The sequence below is a fragment of the Nicotiana attenuata genome, unplaced genomic scaffold, assembly GCF_001879085.1.
Source record: "Nicotiana attenuata strain UT unplaced genomic scaffold, NIATTr2, whole genome shotgun sequence".
In the NCBI taxonomy this organism is placed as follows: domain Eukaryota; kingdom Viridiplantae; phylum Streptophyta; class Magnoliopsida; order Solanales; family Solanaceae; genus Nicotiana; species Nicotiana attenuata.
The window spans coordinates 56882-71548 of NW_017672352.1; positions in this window are offsets into that span (position 1 = coordinate 56882).

Here is a 14667-nt window from a genome sequence, read left to right on the forward strand (position 1 = left end):
TCTTCTTGGTGATAGTGAACGGCTGTAGCTAAACCTTAGTTCTCTGTGGGATTCGACTCCGGACTTGTAAACCGGATTATATTTGCAGCGATCGCTTAGTCCTTTTTATAAGGCATAGTTGGGCGTGATCAAATTTTGGCGCCGTTGCCGGGGAACTAATGGTGTAGTTGTAGCTGTATATATTGCATGGGTTCAAGTTTGAACTTTTATTTTGTTTTATTTTTTCTTGGTATTTTTTTATAACTGTTGATTTGAGAAACATGACATCTTGGAATTATGGGAATTTAGGTGTAGATAATTCTACTATTGATCTCCATACATATTGTAAAGGAAACCACCCGTGGCAAAATTTTCAAAACGTTCCTGAGAGCGAGTTATGTGCACCAACTCAATCTTATTTGTGGAATGTGTGTGATGTGTCTGGTGGTAAAAATGGTCACCTTCATGGTTGTGCTTATATTTTTTATTTTCCCCCAACCCCTTACTATGATGGTTCGACCTTTTCTTGTGAAGGTAATAGGAACAAAGAACCTGGGAATGCGGAACTGAAGGAGATCAAGGATATGCTAAAGTGTCTTCTGGAACAAAACAATGAGAAACAATTGCACATAGAAAGGCAAGAGGCAACTATTCGCAAGTTGGAGGCTCAATTGAGTCAAGTGGTTGGAGCTTTTAATGCTCAACAATCCAATATTGATGATAGTAGCCAAGAAGAGCATGAATTTGAGGTATTTATTGGGGAGGTCAAAGCAGAACATCAACAACCTAGCCAACTAGAATTTGAAGATGTCAATGTTGAAGAAGTGAGACTAGAGTCAGCCAAGGACATTGAGGATACAAATTTTGTTGACTCTAGTATCATTGATGTTGAGGATGCTGAAAGTCCTGAAGTTCATGTGTGTGAGCGCATTGGTCCTCACTCCAAATATTTTTCTACATTGTGCTTGGATGACGATATGAAAATGGAGTCATACGAGCCGATTGAGAAGTCAAGGACTGAAGAACAAGGTGCCTATATTCTGGAATTTTTCTTACCAGAAAGACAGGACTACATACCTCATCTAAAAGCCAAGAAGTGTAGAATAGTACAATGGTTGCTTGGGCCAATTAGATTTGTTCCTCCACCCCTGGAGCATAGCCGAAAACTTGATGCCAAATTGGGGGTTCAATTCATAAGCTCGAGGTGGAGGCAAAAAGTGATTCGCGTCGTGCCGCGACGTTAAATCAAGCGCTTGTTGAGAGGCAACCCAGCTTTATTGCTTTCTTTTATTTATTTTTTATTTTTATTTTTTTTAATTGTATTATTTTTGTAGTGTCAATTTTTTACTTTTTAGGAGAATGGAAAGCAAAGGTATTGGAAGGATGCAACAGCAATTCAAATGGTTGGAACTAAGTGTGAGGTACCCGCACGAAGGACCAAGCCTGGGAGAAGTCTGAGTACCCCATGAACTGCTAGTGCTTCGGTCTTTGGCCTACCAGGGAGTTTCTCTTACCCTCTTATGGTTATGCTGTGCATTGGGGACAATGCACAATTTTAAGTGTGGGGTGATGAGATTGTGTGGGTGACTTTTCATGCTACTTTAGCTGTATTAGTTTAATTAAATAGTTGTTTTTAAAAAAGATTGGACTTTTCCTGATGACGGATCTTCTAAACAGTTTTTTTGAGGGAAGTAAGTCTAAAGAAAATACCAAAAAGATTTTTTGTTTTGTTAGGTAGTGTATCAATTACCCCTTGGTTTTTCTTTAAACCACGGTTCTTTTCCAAGGGTTTTATTTGAACCGGGTGTAGTTAGTTTTTTTTTTGGGAATAGGAGCCATTGTGTTTTGTTTTGAAATGAAGCAATATCTCTTGACTTTGTTATGCCTTGAGAATAGTGAGTACTTTGGATGTGACGCTTAGGCTCAGTTTTTGACTCTTGTATAAGTACCTTAAATTGTATGATCTTAAATTTGCTTAACTGCTCTGACTAGGGTGTCTTGATGAATCCAATCCTGAGTGAGTTATGTGCCATGTGTGTGTAAGGTTTGTGATATTATGTGCAGTGCATTTGATGCCTAGAACTTGCCCCGTGTGTTTGCAAAGCGAAATAGTAGTGTTGTTCAGTCTTGGAAGTGATATAGGCATTTTCTTGTTGAACCAGATATGTATATTTTACCCGCCTAATTGTTATGTATCGTAGTTAACCCCTTTGAGCCTGTAATTCTGTTTCTTTGGCAACCACATTACAAGCCTTACCCATTTGTTCGAATTAACCATCTATTTGAACCATTGTAACCTCTTATGAGCACGTGAATTATTATGAACTATGTAAAAGTTAAAGTGTGGGGTGGTTGGTTTGGCTTTTGAGTGGAACTAATGAAATAAGGAGAAAGGTGCACTGTTTTGAAAAGGTAAGAGCTACTTGAATTGGAAAAAAAAAATAGTTCGATTCTTGTGAAAAAAAAATTCCTTGATAAGTGGTGGCTCTTGATGTAAGTGTGCTTAAAGAAGAAAGATCCAAGATTGAATGAGCTCGATTAGTGGAGTAGTACACCACGGGCAAGCTTATGGTGCATCTTTTGTGGCATATGAATGTTATTTCTGAGAGTGAGTGAATTCTTTCTATCTTGAGTTCCTAAGTGTTCTTAAATTTTATTGTGTGGAACTACTCTTTTTTGTGGTGTGAGGGCACTTGATTCATGAAGGAAAGATAATGTTAGTCACCTCTATATTAGAGTAAGTGGGTGAGTTGTGAACAACGTGTGGTACTTGTGAGTCAAATCTTGAGGTGAAGATGTTACGCTTTTGTGCTTAGTCTATTTTAAATACTCTTGGTGTGATGAGTTAGGAGAATTATTTAAAAAGGTCGTGTCTATAAAAAAAGTGGAGTTTGATTGCTCGAGGACGAGCAATGGTTTAAGTGTGGGGTGTTGATGATAGGCTATAATTGCATATTTTAGTCGTTTATTACACTCGAATTTACTGCACTTTAATTGAGTTTGCGCTTTAATCGCTAGTGTTTTGCACTAATTGTGTGTTTTATGCCTTGTAGGTGTGATTCCGAGCTATATAGATGTTATGGAATGAATTTAAGTGATTTGAAGCTTTGAAGTCTGAGTAAAACCTCAAGGAATTAAGCCGGGATCGTGTTCGGGGGTCAAATTTGATAATTAAGTACGAACGAAGACTTGAGGAGGACATATTTTGGACACAAATTAGACCTAAAGAGGCGGAGAGACACTACTTTAGGGTTAGACAACACCCTTGGAGGCAAGAACACATTGGGAACAAGGCGGAGAATTCTTCTACGAGTTTTTTCCTTCCTCTTCCTATATTTTTTATTGTTGGTTATGACTTTTAGTATTGTAGTTTTACATACTATTATGAATAGCTAATTTGTTTCTAGAGTTTTGATAGAACCTTTTGTAGGATAAATTTTTGTTATGTTTTTATATAATTGAGCCATAGCTTTTCTCTATTTGTTCGGCTACGTTTATATTCTGGTTGATTGAAGAACTCTCAATTAACTGTGCCTATTTAGTATGCATAACTCGGGAGAGAGTGCATATTTAGGTAATTGTTGAACAACACCACTCCCAGAGTATATGAGGGATCAATAACCGAGGGTTTAAAGGTGGGATTAGGGATAACGAAGCCTTGGGTGCGATCTGAAGTGAGCTGTATTAAAAGCCAGCTAGCGTAGCTCGGGAGAGTGCGTCTAGTAAATTGTCGTAATTACTCGGGAGAGATTTACGGCAATAAGAGTGCTCATGATCGGTAGAGAATACTTAGGCGAAATTATAGAAGACATAGCGGGAAGGATTCCGACAATAGGGGAAATCATAACTCTAGACCTCCTTAATCTTTTCTCTAACCCTCAGTATCGTTAGTTGTTAATTTACTATTTTAATTTGTTAGTTAAGTAGTTAAACACAAGAATCTTAATATCTATAAGTTAGGAATTGTTCAAGCTTGTCTTCTTGGTGATAGTGAACAGCTGTAGCTAAACCTTAGTTCTCTGTGGGATTCGACTCCGGACTTGTAAACCGAATTATATTTGCAGCGACCGCTTAGTCCTTTTTATAAGGCATAGTTGGGCGTGATCACAAACATCTTCCAACCCTTTAATCTTTCAATCAAAGTCTTCCTAGCCAACATTCAACTGGTTATTATCTAATATTCACGAGCATCTCTTCAGTGATTGATAGCTCATGGTCTTGCAACACAACAATCAAGCTTTTATTAGTTGTCTACCACATACGCATCAATTCACATCGGTTTGGTATCAACCAATAACCGAATTCTTTTTATAGAGCCACATTAGGTAGCCGACAGCTTTTAAAGTTTAAAATTATACGTATGCGGTAGCTTCCCAAAAGGATTCCAACATGTGAGGAAAAGTTTCAATCCCACTACAATTGTTTGAAGTTGTTGGGAAACACCTATAATTAAATTTCAATTGGAAATGTTAAAATTGTTCTAGATAATACGTAAAACCAATTTTATCCTAACATTGAATTGTTTCTTTAAAAAATAATTAGTTTTCTAAGGGCATAAAGGTCGGTTAAGATTCTACGAATATTTTTGTCGTTCGACGTTTAGTGTTTCAGATTCGTGCTTTTACAATAATATAGATAGATAGATTATATATTATAAATTTCCTCCCATTAGTTTACTAATTGAACNCAAACTTCTTCCCTTGATGGTATTTTTTCTTATTGATTATCATATGGATATATTCTATCAAGTTGCGCTGATACTATATATGACTATTTATTTGAAAATTGTCTTATACTAATTTATTCTTATTAGTAATTATATGTTTAAGTGGTGAAAATTGTCTCAACTTGGTGTAATTTATTATACACTGGTAATAATATAAAAATAGTAGGTCCACATATTAAGAGGTATATCAAGATTTCAATAAGTATCATACCAGATACGGAGGTCCACAATGTTTTATCGGGACTTGATCAGTATATATCTGTGTAATCAAAAAGTTAAGACTTGAAAATTTGCTATGCCTAGTGTAGCATATTTAATGGTGTATTAACGTTTAGTTAATACACGCCAAATTAAAATGGCATGCAACATATCCGTCTGAATGTGCATGAGAATAATCCGTTAATCTAATCGATATAAGTCTATAATTATTATACAATTTGCCTTAGGTCGTATAGTAACATCTCCTTGAGTTCTCATAGCATTATGTCATTTGCAATAAAAAAATACAAGATTAATGTCACCCATCAGAGTTTATCCCATTAACATAATATGTTACACTTTCACTAATTCGACCTTTGAACCCCCCCCCCCCCCCCATATGGGTTACAAAACCGCGTTCACTATTTGGGTAATCAGTATGTACACATATCCTTTCACCCTAGGCCAAGGAGAGGAAATTCTTATTGAATTTTGGGATAATTTACAATGGGGTAAGACCCCTCTATTTATAGGGCAAAAATAACTTAGCCACAAAGTAAAACTCTCTAAAAGATAGACATTCACTCTGATTACAATTCTAAATCCACAATAAGTATTACAGTCAAAATAAATAAAGAAATCTCAGTCATGCAACTATAACAATGTGTCATATCCTGTGACTTAGTTTACTTGTATAAGTAAACTAAGGGTATGTGTAAGTAACTGCGGGTCTATTTCAACCTCATTTTAGTTCAAATGAGGCTCGTGCCAACTATAACAATGTGCCAACACTGACTTAAGTTTTGTACTCAGGCAAAACCATACGCTTCACACTTACACATCAGAAATGTAATTTGATGACTTAGAGTTGGCGGCAGTTGTATTTGTCTCCATGTTGGCTTGCCTGACCAACGTGTCCGGCGCCATCGCGGCCTAACATTATGGTTTTAAGTTATCTATATAGTTCTAATACGAGGACCTATGATAGACCCTAGTCCTGAACACCATCACTGCTTATACACATACCTGCTATAAAGAGGTATTAATACACATACCAACTCAGTAAACCACCAAGATTGATCACTAGTTATTAAGAACTAACATATGGTCCCGCCTAAGATATCAGGTTTAAACTGGAATTCCGCTCGATTGCAATATTTTCGTGCGCCTTCCACATATTTCAGTATGTGATAGCAGACATACCTATTTGCTAATAGCTGGTACAGTGTTTCTCATCAGAATATTAACTCAAATAGTAACGTTTCACATCTATTACCTCGCAGGGTCTTGGTTTTCTGTAGGCCATTATTTTGTACTAGGATACTCAAATAGGCATCTTTGAGTATTTCCAACACTGTATGTAATTATGAAATGGCCATAATTATAACGTGTTATCTCGAGAATGATTCTGCTCATATAATAGAGAATCCCTTACAGTTGAGAATACTTGGGAGGGTACTATGGTTGAAGTATTAGAGCTATAAGAACTCTTGATGAAACAAGTAGTTTTTTATCTTGATCAGGTTAATTGTAGACAGTTTTACACACCAGTTTGGACTTTATTCTGCTGCCCAGGGGTTTGTTCTTCGCGTTCATGACCCTTCTCTCGCGTTCGCGATGAACAAATTCCTCATCAGCGATTTCCAAACTCATTACAGACAGCCTTTAGTATAATGGTCATAACTTTTTGTACACAACTCCAAATGACAAATGGTTTGATGTTCTGAAAACTAGACACCAAGAGCTATAGTTTCATAGGTTGCTCATTTCCTGAGTCATTATATAGCTGCAATGCCTGATCAATCCTTGACTATTCAGATTTCGGAGCTTGTTAATATTTCACATAACAAGCAACACATCCTAATATATAAAAGTGCGACTCTTAACGTTTTTTAAAATAAAGCACTAAAAATTTACTCAGCCACATCGATATCTAAGAGGAACCGAGATGATTGTGAAATATCAAATATTGGGTATGCACAATTAGAGTAACCCCAAAATAGTATGGTATAAATTTTTAAAATAACCATTGACACTCCTAATAGTGGGGGAAATTTTTGCAAACTTTTCATTGTCCCCAAATTCAATTACTTTCTTTTCCAGGGAAAACAAATCCCCAAATTCAATTACAACCAAGCATAAATACAACAACATTCTAACAACTTTCATTCCCCGAACTATTAATTAATCGGGTTTTTTAACTAAATGTTTAACAACAACACTTTAAAAAATGAGGTTTATCTACCATTTTATCCACTTGATTTGTCATAGAATTGAAATCCGATTTAAGCTGTCATTTAATAATTAGAATATATAGGAGCACCATTATGGATTAATTAAGAAAGATTTAACGTATTTTTAAGCAAGCTTTTGCTTCCCATCATTTACATTCTATTCTTTGAATTCACAGAATATGCAATTATTTCCAAAATAGACATGGGATGTGAAAGTATTCCTGTAGAATTATGTGACATATCTTATATACGTTGCGCATTGATTATTTTTCCTCTATAAAAGCTTCAACGCTTTTTCACTTCTTCCACTTTCCGATTCTAGAATTTACCCTCGAACTCTCTAATTGCTTTTAACTACTCCAAATCTTCATACATTATTCCTTGAACCTTCATATCTTCATCTTTAATCCTCATATATTTTTTTTGGATCTTCAACCCAAGCCTTCATACCTTCATACAATCTTCAAATCTTCATATTTTCCTTTAAACCTTCATATTTTCCAGATTACAATGGCAAAAACCTCCAAGTCAGTGCCTCGGTAGGTTGCTCTTTCATCTTCCCACCCGTCCATAGATGGCGAGGTGGCCGTTCCCCAGGTGGCTCAAGAGCCCCCCATGAAAAGCTTCATACCTTGCGGCTGCTCTATCGGGAATGACGTCAATGCCGAGAAGGCGTCTAGTCAACATGAACGAGGCAAGGGTGCATGGAGATACATATGCTCTGTTACTGAGAAAACTCTACCCATAGTCCGAGCGGACTGTAACTGGGAGGGTAAAGATGTGATCGTCCCCGGGCCCGATGATGACATTACTACTCATGTGGAGGGGTATTTAAGTGTTTAAACTTACCCCTTCACGCTCGACACGGTGGACCCCATAGTCCTTGCTTTTTGCGAAAGGTACAAGATGTTCTAGGGCAAATCCACCCGTCCTTTTGGAGGATCGTGATCCTCTTACGTCATTTCGTGATCAATACTGAAGCCCTTAGGTTCACCCTCACCACCTACTTCGCCTATATAGGCCCTGAATCTTCCGAGGGGGGCTAATCAAGCTCATTCGCCGAGCAAGCAAGGCTCATTTCTCGAGCTTCGACGGGGACTAAGACCGAGGCTGGTAGGGGAGGTTTGTTCGGGTGAAAACCGAAGACCTAATCCCTTCCGACTTTCTGTCATTCCCTGAGAAGCGGAACGCATCCCGTAAGTATTGTCTCTCTCGAGTATTCATTTCCTTTTATTCTTTCTCTCAGCCTGAGTTTTTTGTCGTGTAGTCGTTGCCCAAATCCCTAATGCAGTTCCTCGCCTCAAGGAATGGATAGAGGGGATCATCAAACAAATGTGGTACTTCAAGCGCGCATAGCGCAAGCTCTCGAATGGCAAATGGGAGGCCCATTCTCATGGTGAGGTTCTTTCCTGAATAATTACCACCATTCTTTTAGCTTATACAGATCTAACCCTTTCTTATTTCTAGGTTTGCCTAAGACCACCGAACTCAGGCCGCTGGATGAGGACGAGGATCCGTCCTGGCTTGCCGAATCCTCCGTTTTGTGGCGACCCAGGGCTGCCGTGAAGGGGAAGAAGAAGAAGAAGAATTGGGTTCCCTGGAAGCAGAGGCGAAGAAGAAGAAGAAGAAAGTGACCACCTTAGTCATTGAGGTAAAGACTGATGAAAGTCCTTGGGTTCCCTGGAATTCATTGGTAGCAGGGGTGGTGGTTAAAAACTAACGTACTCTCCAATGTTCTCATTATTAGTATGCCGGAGATAAAGATGTGCTCAAATGAGACCTCTAATGGGTTCGCATTTGCGAGCAACTCATCGCATTTGTGAAGAGTAGCTGGGGCACCTCAAGTTCGCATTTGCGAAGTGGGTCAGGGGGTACAGTGATCTACTACTCATTATCACGGAAGAGAGGGTTTTTGACCAGGGTAGGTAGATCTTGGTATTGTCTAATTCCAGTTAAAACCTGACCCTAATCTCATCTTGGTGGTCATTTATTTTTTAAAATAGCAATTGTTCACTAACTATTGTATCCGAAAATAGCAGCTTGTCGTTGCTCTTCCTTGATGAGAGGGTACTGATAGGTCATTGATAGAAGTTTAACAAGTATATGTATGTGTTATAATATGAATAAGTTAATTATTCATTTCATAAGAATGACTTAATGGCAAAGTAATCATAACTTCATATATTTGCATTACTATGATATGTTTCTGGAAAATTTATACCATGTGTAATTATATGAAGTATTCTTAAAAAATAACAACCACTAAGGTTATTTATTGACCACCGCAGAACTGTTAGATTACTTGACCACCGCAGAGGTAATTTTATAAATTACTATCATTGCCGGCCCTTCAATCATTAATTAAACTAATACCACATAGTTTCGCGAGCATGTGTATATGGATCTAGTCTTGCATTTTACCTACCCTGGTCAATTTTAGCATATAGGAACAACGTAATCATTCACGGCTGATAGATATCTGTATAGAATCGTCACGGCTTTCTTTTACACTTAATTTAGCTTTAGTAATTTATTCTTAGCATCATAGTAATTTCAGAAATGTCAATAGGTATTCCTGATTACTAGTCTAAAATAATAAAGCAATGACTCAAGATTTGGCCTCGTCCCACAAAGATGAGAGTTACTATGTTAGTAGACATACCTACTAACACACACTAATATGAGTATATCTGGGTTTTCCAGTAGCGTAACCAATGGTAATGATAGCAATTATATGTTAGTAGACATACCTATTTGTTCTAGGATTTTAACCATAAGGATATCCTAAATTATGAACAATTACAGGAGGTGGATCAACTATATCCTCACTTAACTTATCAGAAGCCCATTTAATTTATTTTAGTGTTCCCTGTAAAGACAGAATGTGAAAGCTTACTTAACCTACTGGAATTCATTGTACCCATTTGTCACCTACACCCGGATAATTTGTATTGTCTTTCATCCATTTCAACCTAGGGGATGGATAGACTCCGGAACATGGGGATATTGGAGTCCAATGGGGTGGACTTCACCACCTTTAAGCTTGAGGGCAAGGCCCGCAGATGGAGGCGAGCTTACCTTCTTAGCATGCGAGCAGGTTCACCTCCCTTGACTTGGGATCAGTTTTCACATCTGTTCTTGGAGATGTAACCACCTTCTGAGAGAGAGGAGCTTCGGGGTCAGTCTGAGCGACTCCGTCAGGGCCATATGTCTGTGACCGACTATGAGGCGAGATTCACTGACTTGTCTCGCCATGTAGCTATTATACTCCCCACAGACGAAGAGAGGGTGCGGACAGCGGCGGAGCCACATTGAATCAAGGGGTGTCAAGCGACACCCCTTCGCCGGAAAATTATACTATATTGCTAGATAAATTTTTTTATTCTATGTATATTTACTATACATTGACTCCCCTTGGTTTTTTAATGTATCTAATTGTGTTTATATTTTGACACCCCTTGATGAAAATTTTGGCTCCGCCATTGGGTGCGGAGGTTCACTGCGAGTTCCTTTCAAATTATGCCTTTGGATTATTTCATTCAAGAACCCAAAGAAAGAAAAATGGAACTCCCTTGTCTCTTCAAAATTCCAGAAAACTCTTCTCCTTCTCCATTTCCATGGCCATTAGCACCTTGTAAAAACCCTAAGCCTCATTTCATTGCTATATTGGTACAGTATTGGTACATAGTTGTTATGAATCAGCCCAAATAATATATTGGGCTGAGAGGAGTTATTGGGCTAAGAAGAATCTAGAGGACTAGAAGGCCTTTAAAAAGGTTAATTTGGGATCCAGGCACAATAAGTGCAATCAGAAATTAGTTAAAAGCATTAGGGGTTAGCTAGGATGGATTATGCAAATTGTTATCTGGAGAACTCCCCTCTCGTGGTCTCTCTCTCCCTCGTATATTTCTCTCTATGGCTCTGTCTCCTCATCTCCTTTCTTTCTGTTGCTATTTACTTAGTTTATGACTATATCCTTGGCATTTCTATTGTAATCAGTTTATTTGGAAGGTTAATCAAGGCGTCGTTTTGTTGAGTTCATAACATTGGTGCTTTCATTGTCTCGGATTCCATGGCTCCCTACTCTTCTACTATTATCAATTATCACCTCGATGCCATCCAGGGGCTGCTGATGGCGATGATGGACAATAACAAGCATATGTTGAGAATTCTCGGCAACATTGAGAACAAGTTGTCTGCCTCGTCCAAGACGATTCCCGAAGCTTCTGCGCATCCGGATGTGGTTGTGTCTTTGGACAATAAGTGCGAACCAGAGGAGATATCAGCAGCAGAGGTTGACTCTGATTTGGATAGTGAACGGTCCAGTCCTACAGATGATTCCGAAGTACTTATTGAGATGGTGGAAACTATAAATCACGAGGAGGAACTTTTAAAAAGTTATGGCTGCCAGATATTCGATGAAATACCCAATTGGAAACTTGACATGAAAGTGGAAGATTCAATGAAGAATCATACAGTCAAGCATGAAACCCAGGTGTTTGATGAAATGATTCATACATTTTCTGCAGTTAAGTGTGACCATGTCATGGTTGATAATCAACTAGCACTGCCTTGTGTGCTTCCTTCTTGCGGTCATAGCCAATGTCTACGTCTTGACATAGGTATATTCGATTGTTTAAGTGGTCTTGATCATGTTAAAATTGGTTTATCCTTGCATCAATTTACATTTGATCAATTTGGATGTGAGTTTCCATTTGATCCTGGCTCTAGTTTGTTTATCACACTCCTTAAAGTTACAAGAAGTTGTGTATTCTGTTCTGCTTCAAGCGACTTGGCGCATGATAAGTTCATAACGTCAACCTAGTGGAATTCAAGCATTATACCTCTAAAATATCAGCTGCGAAATACTGCTGATGCATACGAATCGGTAACAATGAACTATTTGGGTAAAACTGTTCTCATAATAACTGTTATGGGTGGTCTTTCTAATAATTATGCCATGAGTGTTGGAATTCTTAGGAAACTTATAAAGAGACGTGAAAGGAGTGGAGCAAGTGACCTTAATCTTGTTGTAGATAAACTGATTGGAATTGGTTACAAAATTATTGGAGTAATAGGTGGAGTTCCAACAATGGGAGGGTGGCAATTGCTTGTGGATATGATTGTCTCTAAGAATATAGATCAAGTTAGTCAATCTGGGCAGAAAACAAAGTTGCGGACACTTTTGGTTTGTCAGCCAGCCGATGCGGGAGGTGAAGCAAAGAAAATGCTTGATTTCGGGATGCTTAAGAATAGTGATGCACTTGAGGTCACTGTTTCCGGTGCAATGGCTGCTCCGAATGACACTAAAATTATTGTTATGATGACTATATCAGGCAGGCCATCAAAGGGCGAATCTACTGGTCTTGATGCTACTTTAGACAACATCCACACTTACGCCAACAATCTGATAAATCATGTGTTACTCAACATGAAACGTCCTATGCATCCCGAGCAAGTTATAAGTGTGCTCAACTAACTAATGATAACGATGTCCATTGGAAGCCAAACAAAACAAGCTTGCAAGTCGTTGATAGCATGTGCATTACTCCATTCAAGCCCATTCACAGATATCTTTAATTGCAGCAGTCGTGAGGAATACAAAGACATACCATTTGGTACCTATGTAACAGACTCTATCTTCGACCTTTTCCCCTATGATCTAGGACCACATGCTAAAGTTTTGCTGAACATTGTGGACATAAGGACATTACAACTGAGATGGTTGTGGTAAAAAATTGGTCTTGTGCACCTAGAACTTGCATTAGCTTCTACTACCTTACTTGAGAACATACTGTATGGAAGGCTTGAGGTAACATGGATTGAAGTTAAGATGGCTGCATTTGCTGCCATTGTGTTAGAAAAAAATTTGTTTTTCTTCGGGTCCTTCAATGAAGGACAATGCCTAATTAATGTTTACATGCTTGTTGATGCAACAACTATATTGTGTGACATATATCTTTTTGGCCAGAGAGAAAACTTGGTTATTGAGACAATTGTTGGTGAGCACACTACTGACACTGTTCTTGACTCGAACCTTGAGGACAAGGTTCTTATTGACGACGGGAGTATTGTTATGAATCAGCCCAAACAATATATTGGGCTGAGAGGAGTTATTGGGCAAAGAAGAATCCAGAGGACTAGAAGGCCTTTAAAAAGGTTAATTTGGGATCCAGGCCCAATAAGTGCAATCAGAAATTGGTTAAAAGCATTAGGGGTTAGCTAGGATGGATTATGCAAATTGTTATCTGGAAAACTCCCCTCTCGTGGTCTCTCTCTCCCTCGTATATTTCTCTCTATGGCTCTGTCTCAAGGATTGCGTATAGGTGTTCGTAACACGTAGCGGAAGACAATAACAATCCTAGGAAGATCTTTTCGTGTTTAAAATTTATTTACATGTCAATAGATCGGATCTAAGACGTACCTGGTGAAGAAAGTCTTGTTTCAAAATTTCTTCGATAGTGCGAAGACTCTTTGCGTATCCACAGCGAGACTGATCCTTGCTATCAACTCTTTGATCAATGAAACCCGCGAACAAATTAAATGAAAAACTTATGCTGAAGTTTTTCTCAAAAACGTCAGTCCAAAGTTGCACGACAAGAACTGTTCTTGTCAAGAACGTTTGTCTCTTGAGTTTGTGGCTTCTTAAACCTATTATTTTCACCGTCGCATTCTCATGTCTCTTGACATATATTTATAACCTTTATAATCCTTTTCCACTATGTTAAAGGAAAGGTTATATGGGCAGTGACCTTTTGGTTTACGTCTAACACCAAAGTAAAGAGTTAATCCCATTCACAATTGGTTTGAAGTCCACACGTGCTTCTAGGCACTTTGTATTTTAATCCAACCTCAAATTGGATAACAAATATTTAGTATGAAAAATATTATTCCCATACCATATGGGTGAAGTGCCGTGAAGTCCTCAATGGACTTTTACAATCCAAATTTAAATTGGATTCTACCTAACCAGCCTTCACCAATATTTGTATATGTATCTCTTATACATATAAATATTGATCCTATATATATCACATATAAATATATATAAATATTTTAATCAAGAGATGTAACTTAATTTTCTATTCCAAACAGAAAAATTTAATTAGTTCACAATATTAATTATATCATTTGTGCTAGCAACGAATATAATAATATTTCATTTGGACTAAAACTTTATTTATTTATTTGACTAATTAAATTCCCAATTTAATTATCAAATGATAAAATAATTAATCCCGTAACAAAGATCAGAACACTCGTTAGTGTGCGACCCCATAGGTTCAATACTAAGCCGGTAGTAAATTGATCACATCAATATACTAATCAAGGATGGCGTCTAGCAACACTCCTTAACGACCGGATAGCATGAAGTATACAATTTACTCTCAAGAACCAGTAGAAGAATAATGTAGTAATTCCTTCTGTCCTTATAGCTCTGGATCACCCTAGGATATGGTTCAACTGTCAAATCCTAATAGGCGACCAACTATGTGTCCATGTCAAATATAATCGACCATTGAATGACCT